At 40.3% G+C, this 22,810-nt stretch overlaps 10 non-coding genes across 10 annotated transcripts; all 10 read right to left on the reverse strand.

Annotated features, from left to right (window-relative positions):
* Positions 1-692: 692 nt before the first annotated feature.
* TRNAY-GUA (transfer RNA tyrosine (anticodon GUA)) lies at positions 693-781 on the reverse strand. Its single transcript is given in 2 exon segments — positions 693-728; positions 745-781. It is a non-coding gene; the product is annotated as a tRNA-Tyr (tRNA).
* A 1,135-nt stretch (positions 782-1,916) lies between these two features.
* TRNAY-GUA (transfer RNA tyrosine (anticodon GUA)) lies at positions 1,917-2,005 on the reverse strand. Its single transcript is given in 2 exon segments — positions 1,917-1,952; positions 1,969-2,005. It is a non-coding gene; the product is annotated as a tRNA-Tyr (tRNA).
* A 1,397-nt stretch (positions 2,006-3,402) lies between these two features.
* Positions 3,403-3,491, reverse strand: TRNAY-GUA (transfer RNA tyrosine (anticodon GUA)). The gene is given in 2 exon segments: positions 3,403-3,438; positions 3,455-3,491. It is a non-coding gene; the product is annotated as a tRNA-Tyr (tRNA).
* Positions 3,492-4,890: 1,399 nt separating this feature from the next.
* Positions 4,891-4,979, reverse strand: TRNAY-GUA (transfer RNA tyrosine (anticodon GUA)). The gene is given in 2 exon segments: positions 4,891-4,926; positions 4,943-4,979. It is a non-coding gene; the product is annotated as a tRNA-Tyr (tRNA).
* Positions 4,980-6,377: 1,398 nt separating this feature from the next.
* On the reverse strand, positions 6,378-6,466 carry TRNAY-GUA (transfer RNA tyrosine (anticodon GUA)). The gene is given in 2 exon segments: positions 6,378-6,413; positions 6,430-6,466. It is a non-coding gene; the product is annotated as a tRNA-Tyr (tRNA).
* A 2,741-nt stretch (positions 6,467-9,207) lies between these two features.
* On the reverse strand, positions 9,208-9,296 carry TRNAY-GUA (transfer RNA tyrosine (anticodon GUA)). The gene is given in 2 exon segments: positions 9,208-9,243; positions 9,260-9,296. It is a non-coding gene; the product is annotated as a tRNA-Tyr (tRNA).
* A 1,398-nt stretch (positions 9,297-10,694) lies between these two features.
* TRNAY-GUA (transfer RNA tyrosine (anticodon GUA)) lies at positions 10,695-10,783 on the reverse strand. The gene is given in 2 exon segments: positions 10,695-10,730; positions 10,747-10,783. It is a non-coding gene; the product is annotated as a tRNA-Tyr (tRNA).
* Positions 10,784-12,037: 1,254 nt separating this feature from the next.
* Positions 12,038-12,126, reverse strand: TRNAY-GUA (transfer RNA tyrosine (anticodon GUA)). Its single transcript is given in 2 exon segments — positions 12,038-12,073; positions 12,090-12,126. It is a non-coding gene; the product is annotated as a tRNA-Tyr (tRNA).
* A 1,396-nt stretch (positions 12,127-13,522) lies between these two features.
* Positions 13,523-13,611, reverse strand: TRNAY-GUA (transfer RNA tyrosine (anticodon GUA)). The gene is given in 2 exon segments: positions 13,523-13,558; positions 13,575-13,611. It is a non-coding gene; the product is annotated as a tRNA-Tyr (tRNA).
* A 1,398-nt stretch (positions 13,612-15,009) lies between these two features.
* TRNAY-GUA (transfer RNA tyrosine (anticodon GUA)) lies at positions 15,010-15,098 on the reverse strand. The gene is given in 2 exon segments: positions 15,010-15,045; positions 15,062-15,098. It is a non-coding gene; the product is annotated as a tRNA-Tyr (tRNA).
* Between the last annotated feature and the right edge of the window lie 7,712 nt (positions 15,099-22,810).

The following is a 22,810-nucleotide window of genomic DNA, read 5'->3' on the forward strand; positions in this document are numbered from 1 at the left end:
CTAGAATGCAGTTTTTGTGGTTGCCAAGGTAAGGCAAGCAAAGGCCAATAAAATTTCTAATTGAGTTCAACTTTTTTACATTTCTAGTTGTGTCTAAGAATTCCTCTTGAATCGTGCATGTTGTTTTTGTCAAATGTGGAAGTATGCAAATAACGAGATGGAGATGGACAATCGATGTAAGCTTGTTGTTCATGTTAGATTTTTTCCAGCATTGCTATAGCAACTAGTTCAAGCAAACGCTTTGAAAAAAAGACTTATTGGAGAATGCGGGCATCGATCCCGCTACCTCTCACATGCTAAGCGAGCGCTCTACCATTTGAGCTAATCCCCCACATGTGTGTCACATCAGCTCTGTGTACCGGTAGAATATAGAACATAATACAAGACGGATGAAGGCAAAAACCAAAAAGGCAACTGTAAGAAAAAAACCAAAGCAAGAACAAGCAATGCCAGGTCTTTATGCCAGAACCTCCTCTCCCCTGAAGAAAAAGAAGCAAAGAAAATGAGGGAAAGCATCCTTCAGAGTAGAACTGAACAAACAACCTAAGGAATTCTACTTGGGAAAAGTGCACCAATTAACAGCAACAAGAAAAAAAACACATGTCCTTCGAGCCGGAAATGAACCAGCAACCTAAGGATTGCTATCGTATACCAACTACAGTACTCCGCTCTACAAGAAAAAAAAGCACATTTCCTTCGAGCCGGAATTGAACCAGCGACCTAAGGATTGCTACCGTATCCCAACTACAGTCCTCCGCTCTACCAGCTGAGCTATCGAAGGTAATTTGTGAATTTACTCAATGTCAAAGTAGGAAATTTTTGAAGAATCAGGTAAGCAGTTAAACAGTTTGCAACATGCTGCTGTGGCAATGACATCCAGGTCAACAAAAAGTTCAAACTAAGCACCCTTCCTTTAAAAGAAGAATCAGCCACTGGAGAATGCGGGCATCGATCCCGCTACCTCTCACATGCAAAGCGAGCGCTCTACCATTTGAGCTAATTCCCCACTTTTCCGCTTTTATCCCGTATAACTTGTGACCCCAGAGGCAGAACCAGAGACAAAAAAATGAAATGCCTTGAAAAGTCAAAGGGCTAGAATGCAGATTTTAAGCCTGCCAAGCTCTTAAACTTTGCGTACCGATAGAATATAGAGCATGATACTGAGAGGATGAAGACCAAAAAAACAAAAGGCAATTGAAAGAAAAATGTAACAGCAGGAACAAGCAATGCCAGATCTCTACGCAAGGACCTCCTCTCCCCTTAAGAAAAATAAACAATGAAAATGAGGCAAAGAATCCTTAAGGGCAGAACTGAAGCAGCAATCCGAGAAACGCTATTTGAGGGAAATGGGAGAAGAAGTAGTGGGATGAGTGAAATATGGGAATTTACCAAGCCACCAGAACAAAAAAAAACAACATGTCCTTTGAGTTGGAATTGAACCAGCGACCAAAGGGGAAAGAAAGAAAATACCATGAAAAGGCAAAGTGCTAGAATGCAGTTTTTGTGGTTGCCAAGGTAAGGCAAGCAAAGGCCAATAAAATTTCTCATTGAGTTCAACTTTTTTACATTTCTAGTTGTGTCTAAGAATTCCTCTTGAATCGTGCATGTTGTTTTTGTCAAATGTGGAAGTATGCAAATAACGAGATGGAGATGGACAATCGATGTAAGCTTGTTGTTCATGTTAGATTTTTTCCAGCATTGCTATAGCAACTAGTTCAAGCAAACGCTTTGAAAAAAAGACTTATTGGAGAATGCGGGCATCGATCCCGCTACCTCTCACATGCTAAGCGAGCGCTCTACCATTTGAGCTAAGAAAAAAAACACATGTCCTTCGAGCCGGAAATGAACCAGCAACCTAAGGATTTCTATCGTATACCAACTACAGTACTCCGCTCTACAAGAAAAAAAAGCACATGTCCTTCGAGCCGGAATTGAACCAGCGACCTAAGGATTGCTACCGTATCCCAACTACAGTCCTCCGCTCTACCAGCTGAGCTATCGAAGGTAATTTGTGAATTTACTCAATGTCAAAGTAGGAAATTTTTGAAGAATCAGGTAAGCAGTTAAACAGTTTGCAACATGCTGCTGTGGCAATGACATCCAGGTCAACAAAAAGTTCAAACTAAGCACCCTTCCTTTAAAAGAAGAATCAGCCACTGGAGAATGCGGGCATCGATCCCGCTACCTCTCACATGCAAAGCGAGCGCTCTACCATTTGAGCTAATTCCCCACTTTTCCGCTTTTATCCCGTATAACTTGTGACCCCAGAGGCAGAACCAGAGACAAAAAAATGAAATGCCTTGAAAAGTCAAAGCGCTAGAATGCAGATTTTAAGCCTGCCAAGCTCTTAAACTTTGCGTACCGATAGAATATAGAGCATGATACTGAGAGGATGAAGACCAAAAAAACAAAAGGCAATTGAAAGAAAAATGTAACAGCAGGAACAAGCAATGCCAGATCTCTACGCAAGGACCTCCTCTCCCCTTAAGAAAAATAAACAATGAAAATGAGGCAAAGAATCCTTCAGGGCAGAACTGAAGCAGCAATCCGAGAAACGCTATTTGAGGGAAATGGGAGAAGAAGTAGTGGGATGAGTGAAATATGGGAATTTACCAAGCCACCAGAACAAAAAAAACAACATGTCCTTTGAGTTGGAATTGAACCAGCGACCAAAGGGGAAAGAAAGAAAATACCATGAAAAGGCAAAGTGCTAGAATGCAGTTTTTGTGGTTGCCAAGGTAAGGCAAGCAAAGGCCAATAAAATTTCTCATTGAGTTCAACTTTTTTACATTTCTAGTTGTGTCTAAGAATTCCTCTTGAATCGTGCATGTTGTTTTTGTCAAATGTGGAAGTATGCAAATAACGAGATGGAGATGGACAATCGATGTAAGCTTGTTGTTCATGTTAGATTTTTTCCAGCATTGCTATAGCAACTAGTTCAAGCAAACGCTTTGAAAAAAAGACTTATTGGAGAATGCGGGCATCGATCCCGCTACCTCTCACATGCTAAGCGAGCGCTCTACCATTTGAGCTAATCCCCCACATGTGTGTCACATCAGCTCTGTGTACCGGTAGAATATAGAACATAATACAAGACGGATGAAGGCAAAAACAAAAAAGGCAACTGTAAGAAAAAAACCAAAGCAAGAACAAGCAATGCCAGGTCTTTATGCCAGAACCTCCTCTCCCCTGAAGAAAAAGAAGCAAAGAAAATGAGGGAAAGCATCCTTCAGAGTAGAACTGAACAAACAACCTAAGGAATTCTACTTGGGAAAAGTGCACCAATTAACAGCAACAAGAAAAAAAACACATGTCCTTCGAGCCGGAAATGAACCAGCAACCTAAGGATTGCTATCGTATACCAACTACAGTACTCCGCTCTACAAGAAAAAAAAGCACATGTCCTTCGAGCCGGAATTGAACCAGCGACCTAAGGATTGCTACCGTATCCCAACTACAGTCCTCCGCTCTACCAGCTGAGCTATCGAAGGTAATTTGTGAATTTACTCAATGTCAAAGTAGGAAATTTTTGAAGAATCAGGTAAGCAGTTAAACAGTTTGCAACATGCTGCTGTGGCAATGACATCCAGGTCAACAAAAAGTTCAAACTAAGCACCCTTCCTTTAAAAGAAGAATCAGCCACTGGAGAATGCGGGCATCGATCCCGCTACCTCTCACATGCAAAGCGAGCGCTCTACCATTTGAGCTAATTCCCCACTTTTCCGCTTTTATCCCGTATAACTTGTGACCCCAGAGGCAGAACCAGAGACAAAAAAATGAAATGCCTTGAAAAGTCAAAGCGCTAGAATGCAGATTTTAAGCCTGCCAAGCTCTTAAACTTTGCGTACCGATAGAATATAGAGCATGATACTGAGAGGATGAAGACCAAAAAAACAAATGGCAATTGAAAGAAAAATGTAACAGCAGGAACAAGCAATGCCAGATCTCTACGCAAGGACCTCCTCTCCCCTTAAGAAAAATAAACAATGAAAATGAGGCAAAGAATCCTTCAGGGCAGAACTGAAGCAGCAATCCGAGAAACGCTATTTGAGGGAAATGGGAGAAGAAGTAGTGGGATGAGTGAAATATGGGAATTTACCAAGCCACCAGAACAAAAAAAAACAACATGTCCTTTGAGTTGGAATTGAACCAGCGACCAAAGGGGAAAGAAAGAAAATACCATGAAAAGGCAAAGTGCTAGAATGCAGTTTTTGTGGTTGCCAAGGTAAGGCAAGCAAAGGCCAATAAAATTTCTCATTGAGTTCAACTTTTTTACATTTCTAGTTGTGTCTAAGAATTCCTCTTGAATCGTGCATGTAATTTTTGTCAAATGTGGAAGTATGCAAATAACGAGATGGAGATGGACAATCGATGTAAGCTTGTTGTTCATGTTAGATTTTTTTCCAGCATTGCTATAGCAACTAGTTCAAGCAAACGCTTTGAAAAAAAGACTAATTGGAGGATGCGGGGATCGATCCCGCTACCTCTCACATACTAAGCGAGCGCTCTACCATTTGAGCTAATCCCCCACATGTGTGCCACATCAGCTCTGTGTACCGGTAGAATATAGAACATAATACAAGACGGATGAAGGCAAAAACCAAAAAGGCAACTGTAAGAAAAAAACCAAAGCAAGAACAAGCAATGCCAGGTCTTTATGCCAGAACCTCCTCTCCCCTGAAGAAAAAGAAGCAAAGAAAATGAGGGAAAGCATCCTTCAGAGTAGAACTGAACAAGCAACCTAAGGAATTCTACTTGGGAAAAGTGCACCAATTAACAGCAACAAGAAAAAAAACACATGTCCTTCGAGCCGGAAATGAACCAGCAACCTAAGGATTTCTATCGTATACCAACTACAGTACTCCGCTCTACAAGAAAAAAAAGCACATGTCCTTCGAGCCGGAATTGAACCAGCGACCTAAGGATTGCTACCGTATCCCAACTACAGTCCTCCGCTCTACCAGCTGAGCTATCGAAGGTAATTTGTGAATTTACTCAATGTCAAAGTAGGAAATTTTTGAAGAATCAGGTAAGCAGTTAAACAGTTTGCAACATGCTGCTGTGGCAATGACATCCAGGTCAACAAAAAGTTCAAACTAAGCACCCTTCCTTTAAAAGAAGAAACAGCCACTGGAGAATGCGGGCATCGATCCTGCTACCTCTCACATGCAAAGCGAGCGCTCTACCATTTGAGCTAATTCCCCACTTTTCCGCTTTTATCCCGTATAACTTGTGACCCCAGAGGCAGAACCAGAGACAAAAAAATGAAATGCCTTGAAAAGTCAAAGCGCTAGAATGCAGATTTTAAGCCTGCCAAGCTCTTAAACTTTGCGTACCGATAGAATATAGAGCATGATACTGAGAGGATGAAGACCAAAAAAACAAAAGGCAATTGAAAGAAAAATGTAACAGCAGGAACAAGCAATGCCAGATCTCTACGCAAGGACCTCCTCTCCCCTTAAGAAAAATAAACAATGAAAATGAGGCAAAGAATCCTTCAGGGCAGAACTGAAGCAGCAATCCGAGAAACGCTATTTGAGGGAAAGGGGAGAAGAAGTAGTGGGATGAGTGAAATATGGGAATTTACCAAGCCACCAGAACAAAAAAAACAACATGTCCTTTGAGTTGGAATTGAACCAGCGACCAAAGGGGAAAGAAAGAAAATACCATGAAAAGGCAAAGTGCTAGAATGCAGTTTTTGTGGTTGCCAAGGTAAGGCAAGCAAAGGCCAATAAAATTTCTCATTGAGTTCAACTTTTTTACATTTCTAGTTGTGTCTAAGAATTCCTCTTGAATCGTGCATGTTGTTTTTGTCAAATGTGGAAGTATGCAAATAACGAGATGGAGATGGACAATCGATGTAAGCTTGTTGTTCATGTTAGATTTTTTCCAGCATTGCTATAGCAACTAGTTCAAGCAAACGCTTTGAAAAAAAGAGTTATTGGAGAATGCGGGCATCGATCCCGCTACCTCTCACATGCTAAGCGAGCGCTCTACCATTTGAGCTAATCCCCCACATGTGTGTCACATCAGCTCTGTGTACCGGTAGAATATAGAACATAATACAAGACGGATGAAGGCAAAAACAAAAAAGGCAACTGTAAGAAAAAAACCAAAGCAAGAACAAGCAATGCCAGGTCTTTATGCCAGAACCTCCTCTCCCCTGAAGAAAAAGAAGCAAAGAAAATGAGGGAAAGCATCCTTCAGAGTAGAACTGAACAAACAACCTAAGGAATTCTACTTGGGAAAAGTGCACCAATTAACAGCAACAAGAAAAAAAACACATGTCCTTCGAGCCGGAAATGAACCAGCAACCTAAGGATTGCTATCGTATACCAACTACAGTACTCCGCTCTACAAGAAAAAAAAAGCACATGTCCTTCGAGCCGGAATTGAACCAGCGACCTAAGGATTGCTACCGTATCCCAACTACAGTCCTCCGCTCTACCAGCTGAGCTATCGAAGGTAATTTGTGAATTTACTCAATGTCAAAGTAGGAAATTTTTGAAGAATCAGGTAAGCAGTTAAACAGTTTGCAACATGCTGCTGTGGCAATGACATCCAGGTCAACAAAAAGTTCAAACTAAGCACCCTTCCTTTAAAAGAAGAATCAGCCACTGGAGAATGCGGGCATCGATCCCGCTACCTCTCACATGCAAAGCGAGCGCTCTACCATTTGAGCTAATTCCCCACTTTTCCGCTTTTATCCCGTATAACTTGTGACCCCAGAGGCAGAACCAGAGACAAAAAAATGAAATGCCTTGAAAAGTCAAAGCGCTAGAATGCAGATTTTAAGCCTGCCAAGCTCTTAAACTTTGCGTACCGATAGAATATAGAGCATGATACTGAGAGGATGAAGACCAAAAAAACAAAAGGCAATTGAAAGAAAAATGTAACAGCAGGAACAAGCAATGCCAGATCTCTACGCAAGGACCTCCTCTCCCCTTAAGAAAAATAAACAATGAAAATGAGGCAAAGAATCCTTCAGGGCAGAACTGAAGCAGCAATCCGAGAAACGCTATTTGAGGGAAATGGGAGAAGAAGTAGTGGGATGAGTGAAATATGGGAATTTACCAAGCCACCAGAACAAAAAAAAACAACATGTCCTTTGAGTTGGAATTGAACCAGCGACCAAAGGGGAAAGAAAGAAAATACCATGAAAAGGCAAAGTGCTAGAATGCAGTTTTTGTGGTTGCCAAGGTAAGGCAAGCAAAGGCCAATAAAATTTCTCATTGAGTTCAACTTTTTTACATTTCTAGTTGTGTCTAAGAATTCCTCTTGAATCGTGCATGTTGTTTTTGTCAAATGTGGAAGTATGCAAATAACGAGATGGAGATGGACAATCGATGTAAGCTTGTTGTTCATGTTAGATTTTTTCCAGCATTGCTATAGCAACTAGTTCAAGCAAACGCTTTGAAAAAAAGACTTATTGGAGAATGCGGGCATCGATCCTGCTACCTCTCACATGCTAAGCGAGAGCTCTACCATTTGAGCTAATCCCCCACATGTGTGTCACATCAGCTCTGTGTACCGGTAGAATATAGAACATAATACAAGACGGATGAAGGCAAAAACCAAAAAGGCAACTGTAAGAAAAAAACCAAAGCAAGAACAAGCAATGCCAGGTCTTTATGCCAGAACCTCCTCTCCCCTGAAGAAAAAGAAGCAAAGAAAATGAGGGAAAGCATCCTTCAGAGTAGAACTGAACAAACAACCTAAGGAATTCTACTTGGGAAAAGTGCACCAATTAACAGCAACAAGAAAAAAAACACATGTCCTTCGAGCCGGAAATGAACCAGCAACCTAAGGATTGCTATCGTATACCAACTACAGTACTCCGCTCTACAAGAAAAAAAAGCACATGTCCTTCAAGCCGGAATTGAACCAGCGACCTAAGGATTGCTACCGTATCCCAACTACAGTCCTCCGCTCTACCAGCTGAGCTATCGAAGGTAATTAGTGAATTTACTCAATGTCAAAGTAGGAAATTTTTGAAGAATCAGGTAAGCAGTTAAACAGTTTGCAACATGCTGCTGTGGCAATGACATCCAGGTCAACAAAAAGTTCAAACTAAGCACCCTTCCTTTAAAAGAAGAATCAGCCACTGGAGAATGCGGGCATCGATCCCGCTACCTCTCACATGCCAAGCTCTTAAACTTTGCGTACCGATAGAATATAGAGCATGATACTGAGAGGATGAAGACCAAAAAAACAAAAGGCAATTGAAAGAAAAATGTAACAGCAGGAACAAGCAATGCCAGATCTCTACGCAAGGACCTCCTCTCCCCTTAAGAAAAATAAACAATGAAAATGAGGCAAAGAATCCTTAAGGGCAGAACTGAAGCAGCAATCCGAGAAACGCTATTTGAGGGAAATGGGAGAAGAAGTAGTGGGATGAGTGAAATATGGGAATTTACCAAGCCACCAGAACAAAAAAAAACAACATGTCCTTTGAGTTGGAATTGAACCAGCGGCCAAAGGGGAAAGAAAGAAAATACCATGAAAAGGCAAAGTGCTAGAATGCAGTTTTTGTGGTTGCCAAGGTAAGGCAAGCAAAGGCCAATAAAATTTCTCATTGAGTTCAACTTTTTTACATTTCTAGTTGTGTCTAAGAATTCCTCTTGAATCGTGCATGTTGTTTTTGTCAAATGTGGAAGTATGCAAATAACGAGATGGAGATGGACAATCGATGTAAGCTTGTTGTTCATGTTAGATTTTTTCCAGCATTGCTATAGCAACTAGTTCAAGCAAACGCTTTGAAAAAAAGACTTATTGGAGAATGCGGGCATCGATCCCGCTACCTCTCACATGCTAAGCGAGCGCTCTACCATTTGAGCTAATCCCCCACATGTGTGTCACATCAGCTCTGTGTACCGGTAGAATATAGAACATAATACAAGACGGATGAAGGCAAAAACCAAAAAGGCAACTGTAAGAAAAAAACCAAAGCAAGAACAAGCAATGCCAGGTCTTTATGCCAGAACCTCCTCTCCCCTGAAGAAAAAGAAGCAAAGAAAATGAGGGAAAGCATCCTTCAGAGTAGAACTGAACAAACAACCTAAGGAATTCTACTTGGGAAAAGTGCACCAATTAACAGCAACAAGAAAAAAAACACATGTCCTTCGAGCCGGAAATGAACCAGCAACCTAAGGATTGCTATCGTATACCAACTACAGTACTCCGCTCTACAAGAAAAAAAAGCACATGTCCTTCGAGCCGGAATTGAACCAGCGACCTAAGGATTGCTACCGTATCCCAACTACAGTCCTCCGCTCTACCAGCTGAGCTATCGAAGGTAATTAGTGAATTTACTCAATGTCAAAGTAGGAAATTTTTGAAGAATCAGGTAAGCAGTTAAACAGTTTGCAACATGCTGCTGTGGCAATGACATCCAGGTCAACAAAAAGTTCAAACTAAGCACCCTTCCTTTAAAAGAAGAATCAGCCACTGGAGAATGCGGGCATCGATCCCGCTACCTCTCACATGCAAAGCGAGCGCTCTACCATTTGAGCTAATTCCCCACTTTTCCGCTGTTATCCCGTATAACTTGTGACCCCAGAGGCAGAACCAGAGACAAAAAAATGAAATGCCTTGAAAAGTCAAAGCGCTAGAATGCAGATTTTAAGCCTGCCAAGCTCTTAAACTTTGCGTACCGATAGAATATAGAGCATGATACTGAGAGGATGAAGACCAAAAAAACAAAAGGCAATTGAAAGAAAAATGTAACAGCAGGAACAAGCAATGCCAGATCTCTACGCAAGGACCTCCTCTCCCCTTAAGAAAAATAAACAATGAAAATGAGGCAAAGAATCCTTCAGGGCAGAACTGAAGCAGCAATCCGAGAAACGCTATTTGAGGGAAATGGGAGAAGAAGTAGTGGGATGAGTGAAATATGGGAATTTACCAAGCCACCAGAACAAAAAAAAACAACATGTCCTTTGAGTTGGAATTGAACCAGCGACCAAAGGGGAAAGAAAGAAAATACCATGAAAAGGCAAAGTGCTAGAATGCAGTTTTTGTGGTTGCCAAGGTAAGGCAAGCAAAGGCCAATAAAATTTCTCATTGAGTTCAACTTTTTTACATTTCTAGTTGTGTCTAAGAATTCCTCTTGAATCGTGCATGTTGTTTTTGTCAAATGTGGAAGTATGCAAATAACGAGATGGAGATGGACAATCGATGTAAGCTTGTTGTTCATGTTAGATTTTTTCCAGCATTGCTATAGCAACTAGTTCAAGCAAACGCTTTGAAAAAAAGACTTATTGGAGAACGCGGGCATCGATCCCGCTACCTCTCACATGCTAAGCGAGCGCTCTACCATTTGAGCTAATCCCCCACATGTGTGTCACATCAGCTCTGTGTACCGGTAGAATATAGAACATAATACAAGACGGATGAAGGCAAAAACCAAAAAGGCAACTGTAAGAAAAAAACCAAAGCAAGAACAAGCAATGCCAGGTCTTTATGCCAGAACCTCCTCTCCCCTGAAGAAAAAGAAGCAAAGAAAATGAGGGAAAGCATCCTTCAGAGTAGAACTGAACAAACAACCTAAGGAATTCTACTTGGGAAAAGTGCACCAATTAACAGCAACAAGAAAAAAAACACATGTCCTTCGAGCCGGAAATGAACCAGCAACCTAAGGATTGCTATCGTATACCAACTACAGTACTCCGCTCTACAAGAAAAAAAAGCACATGTCCTTCGAGCCGGAATTGAACCAGCGACCTAAGGATTGCTACCGTATCCCAACTACAGTCCTCCGCTCTACCAGCTGAGCTATCGAAGGTAATTTGTGAATTTACTCAATGTCAAAGTAGGAAATTTTTGAAGAATCAGGTAAGCAGTTAAACAGTTTGCAACATGCTGCTGTGGCAATGACATCCAGGTCAACAAAAAGTTCAAACTAAGCACCCTTCCTTTAAAAGAAGAATCAGCCACTGGAGAATGCGGGCATCGATCCCGTTACCTCTCACATGCCAAGCTCTTAAACTTTGCGTACCGATAGAATATAGAGCATGATACTGAGAGGATGAAGACCAAAAAAACAAAAGGCAATTGAAAGAAAAATGTAACAGCAGGAACAAGCAATGCCAGATCTCTACGCAAGGACCTCCTCTCCCCTTAAGAAAAATAAACAATGAAAATGAGGCAAAGAATCCTTCAGGGCAGAACTGAAGCAGCAATCCGAGAAACGCTATTTGAGGGAAATGGGAGAAGAAGTAGTGGGATGAGTGAAATATGGGAATTTACCAAGCCACCAGAACAAAAAAAAACAACATGTCCTTTGAGTTGGAATTGAACCAGCGACCAAAGGGGAAAGAAAGAAAATACCATGAAAAGGCAAAGTGCTAGAATGCAGTTTTTGTGGTTGCCAAGGTAAGGCAAGCAAAGGCCAATAAAATTTCTCATTGAGTTCAACTTTTTTACATTTCTAGTTGTGTCTAAGAATTCCTCTTGAATCGTGCATGTTGTTTTTGTCAAATGTGGAAGTATGCAAATAACGAGATGGAGATGGACAATCGATGTAAGCTTGTTGTTCATGTTAGATTTTTTCCAGCATTGCTATAGCAACTAGTTCAAGCAAACGCTTTGAAAAAAAGACTTATTGGAGAATGCGGGCATCGATCCCGCTACCTCTCACATGCTAAGCGAGCGCTCTACCATTTGAGCTAATCCCCCACATGTGTGTCACATCAGCTCTGTGTACCGGTAGAATATAGAACATAATACAAGACGGATGAAGGCAAAAACCAAAAAGGCAACTGTAAGAAAAAAACCAAAGCAAGAACAAGCAATGCCAGGTCTTTATGCCAGAACCTCCTCTCCCCTGAAGAAAAAGAAGCAAAGAAAATGAGGGAAAGCATCCTTCAGAGTAGAACTGAACAAACAACCTAAGGAATTCTACTTGGGAAAAGTGCACCAATTAACAGCAACAAGAAAAAAAACACATGTCCTTCGAGCCGGAAATGAACCAGCAACCTAAGGATTGCTATCGTATACCAACTACAGTACTCCGCTCTACAAGAAAAAAAAGCACATGTCCTTCGAGCCGGAATTGAACCAGCGACCTAAGGATTGCTACCGTATCCCAACTACAGTCCTCCGCTCTACCAGCTGAGCTATCGAAGGTAATTAGTGAATTTACTCAATGTCAAAGTAGGAAATTTTTGAAGAATCAGGTAAGCAGTTAAACAGTTTGCAACATGCTGCTGTGGCAATGACATCCAGGTCAACAAAAAGTTCAAACTAAGCACCCTTCCTTTAAAAGAAGAATCAGCCACTGGAGAATGCGGGCATCGATCCCGCTACCTCTCACATGCAAAGCGAGCGCTCTACCATTTGAGCTAATTCCCCACTTTTCCGCTTTTATCCCGTATAACTTGTGACCCCAGAGGCAGAACCAGAGACAAAAAAATGAAATGCCTTGAAAAGTCAAAGCGCTAGAATGCAGATTTTAAGCCTGCCAAGCTCTTAAACTTTGCGTACCGATAGAATATAGAGCATGATACTGAGAGGATGAAGACCAAAAAAACAAAAGGCAATTGAAAGAAAAATGTAACAGCAGGAACAAGCAATGCCAGATCTCTACGCAAGGACCTCCTCTCCCCTTAAGAAAAATAAACAATGAAAATGAGGCAAAGAATCCTTCAGGGCAGAACTGAAGCAGCAATCCGAGAAACGCTATTTGAGGGAAATGGGAGAAGAAGTAGTGGGATGAGTGAAATATGGGAATTTACCAAGCCACCAGAACAAAAAAAAAACATGTCCTTTGAGTTGGAATTGAACCAGCGACCAAAGGGGAAAGAAAGAAAATACCATGAAAAGGCAAAGTGCTAGAATGCAGTTTTTGTGGTTGCCAAGGTAAGGCAAGCAAAGGCCAATAAAATTTCTCATTGAGTTCAACTTTTTTACATTTCTAGTTGTGTCTAAGAATTCCTCTTGAATCGTGCATGTTGTTTTTGTCAAATGTGGAAGTATGCAAATAACGAGATGGAGATGGACAATCGATGTAAGCTTGTTGTTCATGTTAGATTTTTTCCAGCATTGCTATAGCAACTAGTTCAAGCAAACGCTTTGAAAAAAAGACTTATTGGAGAATGCGGGCATCGATCCCGCTACCTCTCACATGCTAAGCGAGCGCTCTACCATTTGAGCTAATCCCCCACATGTGTGTCACATCAGCTCTGTGTACCGGTAGAATATAGAACATAATACAAGACGGATGAAGGCAAAAACCAAAAAGGCAACTGTAAGAAAAAAACCAAAGCAAGAACAAGCAATGCCAGGTCTTTATGCCAGAACCTCCTCTCCCCTGAAGAAAAAGAAGCAAAGAAAATGAGGGAAAGCATCCTTCAGAGTAGAACTGAACAAACAACCTAAGGAATTCTACTTGGGAAAAGTGCACCAATTAACAGCAACAAGAAAAAAAACACATGTCCTTCGAGCCGGAAATGAACCAGCAACCTAAGGATTGCTATCGTATACCAACTACAGTACTCCGCTCTACAAGAAAAAAAAGCACATGTCCTTCGAGCCGGAATTGAACCAGCGACCTAAGGATTGCTACCGTATCCCAACTACAGTCCTCCGCTCTACCAGCTGAGCTATCGAAGGTAATTAGTGAATTTACTCAATGTCAAAGTAGGAAATTTTTGAAGAATCAGGTAAGCAGTTAAACAGTTTGCAACATGCTGCTGTGGCAATGACATCCAGGTCAACAAAAAGTTCAAACTAAGCACCCTTCCTTTAAAAGAAGAATCAGCCACTGGAGAATGCGGGCATCGATCCCGCTACCTCTCACATGCAAAGCGAGCGCTCTACCATTTGAGCTAATTCCCCACTTTTCCGCTTTTATCCCGCATAACTTGTGACCCCAGAGGCAGAACCAGAGACAAAAAAATGAAATGCCTTGAAAAGTCAAAGCGCTAGAATGCAGATTTTAAGCCTGCCAAGCTCTTAAACTTTGCGTACCGATAGAATATAGAGCATGATACTGAGAGGATGAAGACCAAAAAAACAAAAGGCAATTGAAAGAAAAATGTAACAGCAGGAACAAGCAATGCCAGATCTCTACGCAAGGACCTCCTCTCCCCTTAAGAAAAATAAACAATGAAAATGAGGCAAAGAATCCTTCAGGGCAGAACTGAAGCAGCAATCCGAGAAACGCTATTTGAGGGAAATGGGAGAAGAAGTAGTGGGATGAGTGAAATATGGGAATTTACCAAGCCACCAGAACAAAAAAAAACAACATGTCCTTTGAGTTGGAATTGAACCAGCGACCAAAGGGGAAAGAAAGAAAATACCATGAAAAGGCAAAGTGCTAGAATGCAGTTTTTGTGGTTGCCAAGGTAAGGCAAGCAAAGGCCAATAAAATTTCTCATTGAGTTCAACTTTTTTACATTTCTAGTTGTGTCTAAGAATTCCTCTTGAATCGTGCATGTTGTTTTTGTCAAATGTGGAAGTATGCAAATAACGAGATGGAGATGGAGAATCGATGTAAGCTTGTTGTTCATGTTAGATTTTTTCCAGCATTGCTATAGCAACTAGTTCAAGCAAACGCTTTGAAAAAAAGACTTATTGGAGAATGCGGGCATCGATCCCGCTACCTCTCACATGCTAAGCGAGCGCTCTACCATTTGAGCTAATCCCCCACATGTGTGTCACATCAGCTCTGTGTACTGGTAGAATATAGAACATAATACAAGACGGATGAAGGCAAAAACCAAAAAGGCAACTGTAAGAAAAAAACCAAAGCAAGAACAAGCAATGCCAGGTCTTTATGCCAGAACCTCCTCTCCCCTGAAGAAAAAGAAGCAAAGAAAATGAGGGAAAGCATCCTTCAGAGTAGAACTGAACAAACAACCTAAGGAATTCTACTTGGGAAAAGTGCACCAATTAACAGCAACAAGAAAAAAAACACATGTCCTTCGAGCCGGAAATGAACCAGCAACCTAAGGATTGCTATCGTATACCAACTACAGTACTCCGCTCTACAAGAAAAAAAAGCACATGTCCTTCGAGCCGGAATTGAACCAGCGACCTAAGGATTGCTACCGTATCCCAACTACAGTCCTCCGCTCTACCAGCTGAGCTATCGAAGGTAATTAGTGAATTTACTCAATGTCAAAGTAGGAAATTTTTGAAGAATCAGGTAAGCAGTTAAACAGTTTGCAACATGCTGCTGTGGCAATGACATCCAGGTCAACAAAATGTTCAAACTAAGCACCCTTCCTTTAAAAGAAGAATCAGCCACTGGAGAATGCGGGCATCGATCCCGCTACCTCTCACATGCAAAGCGAGCGCTCTACCATTTGAGCTAATTCCCCACTTTTCCGCTTTTATCCCGTATAACTTGTGACCCCAGAGGCAGAACCAGAGACAAAAAAATGAAATGCCTTGAAAAGTCAAAGCGCTAGAATGCAGATTTTAAGCCTGCCAAGCTCTTAAACTTTGCGTACCGATAGAATATAGAGCATGATACTGAGAGGATGAAGACCAAAAAAACAAAAGGCAATTGAAAGAAAAATGTAACAGCAGGAACAAGCAATGCCAGATCTCTACGCAAGGACCTCCTCTCCCCTTAAGAAAAATAAACAATGAAAATGAGGCAAAGAATCCTTCAGGGCAGAACTGAAGCAGCAATCCGAGAAACGCTATTTGAGGGAAATGGGAGAAGAAGTAGTGGGATGAGTGAAATATGGGAATTTACCAAGCCACCAGAACAAAAAAAAAACATGTCCTTTGAGTTGGAATTGAACCAGCGACCAAAGGGGAAAGAAAGAAAATACCATGAAAAGGCAAAGTGCTAGAATGCAGTTTTTGTGGTTGCCAAGGTAAGGCAAGCAAAGGCCAATAAAATTTCTCATTGAGTTCAACTTTTTTACATTTCTAGTTGTGTCTAAGAATTCCTCTTGAATCGTGCATGTTGTTTTTGTCAAATGTGGAAGTATGCAAATAACGAGATGGAGATGGACAATCGATGTAAGCTTGTTGTTCATGTTAGATTTTTTCCAGCATTGCTATAGCAACTAGTTCAAGCAAACGCTTTGAAAAAAAGACTTATTGGAGAATGCGGGCATCGATCCCGCTACCTCTCACATGCTAAGCGAGCGCTCTACCATTTGAGCTAATCCCCCACATGTGTGTCACATCAGCTCTGTGTACCGGTAGAATATAGAACATAATACAAGACGGATGAAGGCAAAAACCAAAAAGGCAACTGTAAGAAAAAAACCAAAGCAAGAACAAGCAATGCCAGGTCTTTATGCCAGAACCTCCTCTCCCCTGAAGAAAAAGAAGCAAAGAAAATGAGGGAAAGCATCCTTCAGAGTAGAACTGAACAAACAACCTAAGGAATTCTACTTGGGAAAAGTGCACCAATTAACAGCAACAAGAAAAAAAACACATGTCCTTCGAGCCGGAAATGAACCAGCAACCTAAGGATTGCTATCGTATACCAACTACAGTACTCCGCTCTACAAGAAAAAAAAGCACATGTCCTTCGAGCCGGAATTGAACCAGCAACCTAAGGATTGCTACCGTATCCCAACTACAGTCCTCCGCTCTACCAGCTGAGCTATCGAAGGTAATTTGTGAATTTACTCAATGTCAAAGTAGGAAATTTTTGAAGAATCAGGTAAGCAGTTAATCAGTTTGCAACATGCTGCTGTGGCAATGACATCCAGGTCAACAAAAAGTTCAAACTAAGCACCCTTCCTTTAAAAGAAGAATCAGCCACTGGAGAATGCGGGCATCGATCCCGCTACCTCTCACATGCAAAGCGAGCGCTCTACCATTTGAGCTAATTCCCCACTTTTCCGCTTTTATCCCGTATAACTTGTGACCCCAGAGGCAGAACCAGAGACAAAAAAATGAAATCACTATTTAACAGATAAGTGCCAAATTAGTGAAGGTGCGTAGCGCTGAAAAGTGGATTACTTACTTCCCAGCTTATTGGGGATATAATAGTTGTGAATGGCTGTATAAGAACAAAAGGGAAAAGTATATAGTGCAACACTGTTGAATTAAAAAATGGAAATATATATTCCAAATTAGAAGCACTCACGTGGTTTAGAGCCTATTATGGATTGGCTCTAATCACTTGCGCCGTTGTGCACTTAAGGTGGCACACACCTTCTAGGTCCACGTGTAAGATGTTCCTCAGAAGCATGTAAAACAAAGGGGTAGGGGAAGACAGGGAGAATTGCCCTGGTGCAGAAATCCTTAATCAGGTGGGGTATAGTATAAACACATACAGATGGCTTCTCACCTTAAAAAGAGCCTATCACTTGGCTCTGAGTGTATAAGCAGATGAGTCCAATTCTAGGGTGACTCTACCCTTCTTTAAGCAGGATAAAATGGTCCACCAAAGTGCAGATTCAATAAAATTTATATTTATTCCATTAGTATAAAACTTTAAAAAATAAATTGCAATACATACACAGTGGTGTTAAGTCCAAAGTCCAAAACGCGTTTCGCCGATTCTGTTCGGCTTTTTCAATTGGTGATTTACTTCCTGCTTTCTAATACATATATACCCCTGTCTGAACATTTAATTGGTTGCAGGAGATCGTGATACAGCCAATCACGAGTGCTCCTGTTGAAGATGGGTGTGTAGTTCCAATATGCCAATAATCTATCCCTTATACGTGACGTCATCACGCACGCACACGCGTGCGCGTGTCGTCACTTCCGGGAACCTGAAAGTTGTGTATATACTTCTATAGTCCTTTTTAATCCGATCCCATTGAATCCAGAACAAAGATCTTTCTTTGTATCTTGCCTCTATACTTCATAATGCTTCGTTTTCTTGCATCAGTATGGCGGATGGTTGTGTCGTTAGTGTCTTTACTCGTTCAATCATCGTTATATCGATGTCCATGTCTCCATTTTGATTATGGGCAAAGTCCTGGCATCATTTAGTCATTTATAATGTGTAGTTCCTAAAGCCATATGCTCATTATCAGAGCAAAACAGGTATAATAACATAAAAAAAAGGGAGGTATTAGTATAGGCACTATTCCACTAATATGCTCTTATAAAAACATATATAAGTAACCAAAGTGGTGATGTGCAGAAATAATATCTATAATTAAAAGCATAATAATTTTCAGGATAGAAATGAACTGATCAAATATAAAGAGAAAATCGACAATGTAGAATCACAAAATCTGAAGTTTATTTGCGACTTTAACCACAGCAGTAGACATTTGAAAAAGATCATTCAGAGATATTGGCCAATACTGAAAAATGACCCTGTCCTCAATTCTATATTGCCGGACAAACCTAATATAGTGTATAGAGGTGTGCAAAACTTGAAAAGTAATTTGGTAAAGAATCACATACCCCCCAAAAAATCTACAAGTCAGTTTTTTAAAGAATCTAATGGCTTTTACGGTTGTGGCATGTGTGGAGCATGTAAAAACTCGAGGAGTAGAAGAAGAGTGATAAAAGAGTTCCATCACCCACAAGATGTAAATAGAAATTTTAAAATTAAACAAGTCATCACCTGCCAATCCACTAAAGTAATATACATGATCAGCTGTCCATGTGGGTTGACCTATATAGGAAGGACGATGAGGACACTCAACACAAGAATTCAGGAGCACATTAGAAATATCAGAAATGGCTTCCTAAAACATAGTGTGTCCCTACACTTCAAGAATAAACACAATAGTGACCCATCACTACTGGAATTTATGGGAATCCAGAAAGTAATCGGTAATTGGAGAGGAGGGGACCCTATAAAATTGATTGGACAAACAGAGATGCAGTGGATTTTTAACCTTAATACCATGCAACCACATGGACTCAATGATGATTTTGAATTATGCCACTTCTTATAAGTAATATATAGATTTTTTACAATTTTTAACAATTTTTTATTGTACTAATTTTTCTATTAATATCTATATTTATTTTAATAACTTTCTAATTTTAACAGTGGCTCATTCAATCACCTTTGGGTCTAGATCTATTTTGGATTCTAATAATGGGTGGACCAACACTTGTATTGGTATGGTCTGGCTTGGATAGGAACTTACTAATATCAATTATGCTTTTAATTATAGATATTATTTCTGCACATCACCACTTTGGTTACTTATATATGTTTTTATAAGAGCATATTAGTGGAATAGTGCCTATACTAATACCTCCCTTTTTTTTATGTTATTATACCTGTTTTGCTCTGATAATGAGCATATGGCTTTAGGAACTACACATTATAAATGACTAAATGATGCCAGGACTTTGCCCATAATCAAAATGGAGACATGGACATCGATATAACGATGATTGAACGAGTAAAGACACTAACGACACAACCATCCGCCATACTGATGCAAGAAAACGAAGCATTATGAAGTATAGAGGCAAGATACAAAGAAAGATCTTTGTTCTGGATTCAATGGGATCGGATTAAAAAGGACTATAGAAGTATATACACAACTTTCAGGTTCCCGGAAGTGACGACACGCGCACGCGTGTGCGTGCGTGATGACGTCACGTATAAGGGATAGATTATTGGCATATTGGAACTACACACCCATCTTCAACAGGAGCACTCGTGATTGGCTGTATCACGATCTCCTGCAACCAATTAAATGTTCAGACAGGGGTATATATGTATTAGAAAGCAGGAAGTAAATCACCAATTGAAAAAGCCGAACAGAATCGGCGAAACGCGTTTTGGACTTTGGACTTAACACCACTGTGTATGTATTGCAATTTATTTTTTAAAGTTTTATACTAATGGAATAAATATAAATTTTATTGAATCTGCACTTTGGTGGACCATTTTATCCTGCTTAAAGAAGGGTAGAGTCACCCTAGAATTGGACTCATCTGCTTATACACTCAGAGCCAAGTGATAGGCTCTTTTTAAGGTGAGAAGCCATCTGTATGTGTTTATACTATACCCCACCTGATTAAGGATTTCTGCACCAGGGCAATTCTCCCTGTCTTCCCCTACCCCTTTGTTTTACATGCTTCTGAGGAACATCTTACACGTGGACCTAGAAGGTGTGTGCCACCTTAAGTGCACAACGGCGCAAGTGATTAGAGCCAATCCATAATAGGCTCTAAACCACGTGAGTGCTTCTAATTTGGAATATATATTTCCATTTTTTAATTCAACAGTGTTGCACTATATACTTTTCCCTTTTGTTCTTATACAGCCATTCACAACTATTATATCCCCAATAAGCTGGGAAGTAAGTAATCCACTTTTCAGCGCTACGCACCTTCACTAATTTGGCACTTATCTGTTAAATAGTGGTTTTTTTGTATTCAATGTAATAGGAATAGAGAGTTCCTATTTTTGTGTGAAAGCTGCTATAACTGAGAGCACTTTAAATTTCACTATTTTAAGCGCCTTATAACACAGAACACTTTGTATATTTATTGTCCTATATCACTCTCTATCTCTGTGTGTGCTGCTAAACCCAATATGTCTCTGTTTGAGAAAAGGTCTAAATATGGCCAAAACATAGACGCTCTATTTAATAATCCCACAACACCAAGAGGAAATAATGAACAAGAATTAAAAATAAGATTACGTAATTCATGTTACAAATTGGAAAAATTACTGACCAAAGAAATAAAAATTAAATGGGAAGTTGCAACATTGGATAAATATACCAGGGAGAAAATTACTCCAAGAGGCCTGAGATTCACGAAAAGTCCCTCATTCGATCAAGATGAGGAAGACTTTATACAAGAATGGACTGACCTCTTGGAAAGTTTCTCCTTCGGGATGATGAATTTGATAATTAAAAGACGGGGGAATTCTCTACATAAACTTGATGTGGAGATAAATGAAATTAAAAACTTTCTAATTGAAAATATGACTACTGAACAATACACCTGCACAATGAATGATATTCAGATAAATTTAGAAAGAACGGAGAAAAATGTAATTGAGATTAAGAAAAAGAAGTATTTACGTGATAAAGACGATTATGCAAAGAATCAGGTCAGGACGTACACTAAAGGAAAGGAACCATTCCATTTCAATACCCAATATAATGAAGGGAAAAGAATGAATAAGTATGAGCCCTATATGAATGACAGAGGAAGGGGTAGAAACCAAATAAGAAAGACTCCTGACCATTATCACCCTAGGGAACGATCACCAAGGAGGAACTATCATACACGATCACCACAAAGGAACCACTACATACAAACATCACGTAGAACCCACTATACACCGACACGTAGTAGGGGAGGGTGGGAGAAGGTAGTTAGAAGGAAACAACCCAGATCACCAATAAGGGAGAGACCAAGAGGATTAAGACCCGCCACAACCACACCATCTAATGAACCCACAATGCCATGTAGATCCCCCCAGAATAATGATGACATCCCAATACAGAATAGATTCCAACCACTCACAACAGCTCCTACAGAGGAGGATTTTTGGCACAGACAAATAAGAGGGAGACGCAAGGAATCCCCCATTTATCAAACATCACTAGCAAAGCGAAGACGCAGTATAGAAGAAGGGGAACTAGGGGAGGAACACTCATACAGAAAAGAAAGGAGAGAGAGGCACCCAAATCGAACGGAATCTTCAATCTTTCCAAAAAAGAACTAACGAAATCCCAGATCAGTCTATTGGCGAAGGGATTAAAATTTGCCCCCACAAAGCCGATTAACAAATTCAGTGTCTATTTGGATCTAAATAGATTTAAGAGAAAACTTTGTTTAAAAAAATTCTTTCTAAAACAGACGGTGACCCACAATTCAACAACCAACCAAGATAACGACATAATCCACACTAATCTGAGAGAAAATTCTACCTTTTTCCCTCGAAGTTGCATCTCTGACGAGATGACAACTTTTGAGAAGATGGTCCTAAGAGATATGGACAAAATAAAAAAACCTAAAAATAAGTACCATAACCTTAGCTTTCATGAGAGACAGGCTCTAAAAGAGTTAAGAGAAGACCAAACTTTGGTAATTAAACCAGCGGATAAGGGGGGAGGCATAGCCATCCTAAATGCTGACGATTACAATAAGGAGATACTTAGGTTATTGAATGATGATCAGACATATCGAGTCTTGAGTAAGGACCCCACGAAAGACATCAAGTCTAGTTACAATGCACTTATTGAAAAAGGAAAAGTGACAGAAGTTCTGAACCAAAAAGAATATAAGTTTTTAAATATGCAATATCCTAAAATCCCTGTTTTTTATTATTTGCCAAAATTGCACAAAAATAAGAGTAACCCTCCCGGGAGACCCATTGTCTCCGGTATAGGATCTATTTCTAGCAAGTTATCCCAGTATATCGATAAATGTCTTCAGCCCATAGTGTGTACGTGCCGAAGCTACCTCAAAGACACCATTAATGTCCTACAGATAATTCAAAATATTGTATGGAAGGACAACTACTACCTTGTAACAGCGGATGTGGGTTCACTGTATACTATAATTTCCCATACAAGAGGATGCGAAGCAATACGTCACTTTTTAGAACTTTCCAACAAGTTCCCACCCCAACAAGTAGATTTTATAATAGAAGGAATATATTGGATTTTAAACAATAATTATTTTTGGTATGGAGAACAGTTTTATTTACAGACTTGTGGAACGGCGATGGGCACGAGGTTCGCACCCAGTTACGCGAATCTCTTTATGTCCCATTGGGAACAACAATTTATTTATGGAGACCACAGATGGGATGCGAACCTCGTGTCCTATCGCCGTTACATTGACGATATATTTTTTATTTGGGAAGGGAACGAGGAGTCACTGAATGTATTTTTAACTCATTTAAACACCAACGATTGGGGCATCAAACTTACGAGCC

This window comes from Pelobates fuscus, chromosome 4 (assembly GCF_036172605.1).
Source record: "Pelobates fuscus isolate aPelFus1 chromosome 4, aPelFus1.pri, whole genome shotgun sequence".
NCBI classification, from domain to species: Eukaryota; Metazoa; Chordata; class Amphibia; order Anura; family Pelobatidae; genus Pelobates; species Pelobates fuscus.